This window comes from Dendrobium catenatum, unplaced genomic scaffold (genome assembly GCF_001605985.2).
Source record: "Dendrobium catenatum unplaced genomic scaffold, ASM160598v2 fragScaff_scaffold_743, whole genome shotgun sequence".
NCBI classification, from domain to species: domain Eukaryota; kingdom Viridiplantae; phylum Streptophyta; class Magnoliopsida; order Asparagales; family Orchidaceae; genus Dendrobium; species Dendrobium catenatum.
Window position 1 is genome coordinate 3,716,518 of NW_021319205.1, and position 3,218 is coordinate 3,719,735.

Consider the following 3,218-nt stretch of genomic DNA (forward strand, 5'->3'; position numbering starts at 1 on the left):
TCCAATATAGAAACCACAAAACAGCCATTTGGTACAATTAAAAAAAAAGAATAAAAAAATATTCACGTGAAAAGATTAATAAAAAAAAGGTTGAAAATAAAGCTAAATCGACTAAAGAAAGATTGAAGAGTTATTCTTTTTTAGGGATTTTGTCGATCGACGATTTGTTGCTACAAGTTTATTGACCAATCATACACAGGGAAAAGGAAAAGCTAGTTTGATGTTACTAACACTTTAAAGAAAGCTAGCTCCACTGAAAACCAACGAGAAGAACACTTCTAAAAGCTGCAGTACGTCTATTGTTTTCATTGTCTTCTTTAAATCCATTGCATTTCAAAACCGAACTGCAGTACGTCAATAGAAACAAAATCACAAGTACAATACAACAGAATTTTTCAGTAAAGGTACTAATGATTTATTGAAGACATGATGATTACACGACTTGATCGCACTCTTGCAAAGAAGCTGAATTACACTAAATATAACTGACAAGACTATTATCTTTGTGAAAGTTGGAAGAAAATCCATAAGAATATTTCACAATAATCGAGCAAAATATATCAATATCAACCATTCATTTGTGCAGATTTTTTGTCTTGATCCATCCCGAATTGTACTTCAGCAATAAACCTTTCTTTTGGAAGTTAAAAGCCACCAATAAAAAATAAAAAAACTAACGGCCGAAAGCACTTTCTAAAGAAAGATCAAACAAGGGGAGGAAAAATCTTTCATACTTTGCCTCTAATGATACGAATAAAATGATCAAGATATCATAGTACATGTTTCGTGGGGTATTATGATTTTGAAAGTAAAGAAGCTTGACAATCTCTATTTAATTAAGAGCAACACGCTGATAGGTGCACCATTGATTCCTTTCTTGGATGATTCAACTAAATTCTGACATGGGGCATGAGCATACATATTAGAATAGGACTCATCAATTTTGAGCCAAAAAGATTTGATTTATGGTCAGAGGATTAGCTCTTTAAATTACACCAATATTGAATATTGAGAAAACATCATATAAATTAAAATTTTCCACAAAAGTTTTTCTGAATCATGGGAATTGTGGGCTTTTTTTAACTTGTGGGGTACCACCGCTGTGATTAGGGTTATATTTGAATAAAAACTTGGCTGGCATTAGGATTTGGAATGGATAGGGTGGAGGAGATTTCCTCGATTTTGAGGGTGGCCTCAGGCCTAAAGGAAAGAGGAGGAAAATAGAGGATATCAAAAGGTTCTGAGAGAAATAGAGGATTTCAAAAGGATATGAATGAAACAAGAACAAGAAGAGGTAGGTAAGGCAACGAAGGAGAGGAAGCAAAGGGGTGGCAAGCATGAACCCCAGCAAAGTACGTTAGCCACCAAGAGCTTCCAACTTCTTCAAGGCATATCTACCCAACAAAATCCCCATACAACAATGTTTTAACTAAGCATGAGTTTCACAGCTTGGACATAGTGTTAGTTTGCTATGATCTGATTCATTCTTCAACAACAATATTCTTTATGTTCTTAAAAACATAATTTCTTCTTCTCAGCATCAAGACGTTTGTTTCATTGACCCTCAATTGCCTTTCAACGACGGGAGATGTTGCACTAATTTTCACTTGAATAACTAGTCGGATATGGGTTAAAAAGAACTTTGGTATATCATTAAGACCCATTTGATTTAAAGCAATGTCATGTTTGAGATGTTTGACTGAGATATCTTAGTTTAATAATAAACTGGATGATGCTCTCAAAATTAGACTTGACCAAGTCACTAACCAATCCTGGTTGGATAACTTCCCTAACTCCTACAATCGGGTTCTTCCTCCCAACTATCCTAATCATTCACCTATTATTACTTTTGTTGATGCCTAAAGTATTAGTATCAAAAAATAAGAATCTAGATACATCCACATTAGGGGTGTGAGACAAGCAGATCCGTGAGGCGGCTCAGGCTCAACTTTATAAATGATTGTAACAAACTGAAATTTCATAAAATAAAATTATTTGAAAACATGAAAATCTACATTGCAGCTCTATGGTGTTGTGCTTGCAAACGCAGTGGCACCGATAACGCGCCACCGCAATGTCGAAGCCTTTGTTTTGTAATAACTTTGGATTCAGCATACAACGCAACAGCACTGTGGTTTCGACTGCCATGGTGCCATGCACTAAAAAATATTTTTACGTATATTTAATATAAACATCACTGAACACCATTCATTCCCCTCATTCATTTGGCTTGCCAGGTAAGAAAAAGAGCGAAAGAGAGTAAAAAGAAGGGGAGGACAAGAGAGAGAAGAGAGAAATATGCTCGAGATATTTTCATACGTCAGATCTGTTACAAGATTTCTTCTTATCATTATAGATAGCTTGAATCCTACCTTTATTTTCCGTGTTTTGTGTTCTATGATTTTAATCTTAAAAAAATGATAAAAATGTATTTTCTCCCTATTTATCGAATTTTTATCATGTAACTTTTCGTATGTGATAGATATAATTTTTATGGACATTTTGACAATAATATTATTGAATTTCACTTGATAAATTGATAGTTATGATTTTCTGAAATTAATAAATAGTATACTGATTGTCATACATTTCATAGATTGTTACATGATTATTATATTTCATATATGATATTGAATTGCACAGAGAAACTTATACGACCGATACATGATGAATGAGGCATTTGCATGTAAGCAAAGAAAGCTGGTTGTGAACATTATAATTAATACATGTTGACTATTAAAATGATAAATCCTATACAAAAGGGCAAGCCGACAGTCTTTTCTTAAAAATAAAGATTTGGAGTGTAATCATGGATGTTAGCCTGGAACAAAATGACTTATTAAGCCATCGAACTAAGAGTGACAACTCTATATTAATTTATTGAAAATGTTTGATGAAATAAATAATTGATAATAATTGAAAGATATAGAGATATGATTGACCAATGATGGCAGTTTGATAAAACAGATGGATGGCATATGAAAGAATGAAATATCACTTAAAAGCTAGATATCCCGCTATTCTGAATAAATTCATATAGCATTGATGCCTACATTGACATGCATATATAAAAACATTTAGAGCCAGATACATATATATTGCATAAGAATATTACTCATAGAAATGATAGAAATTGAACACACTAATGCAGTATTTACATGTGACTGTAGCATTGATAATAGTGATAGAAGCATTCATGATTTATATATAGCAGACAA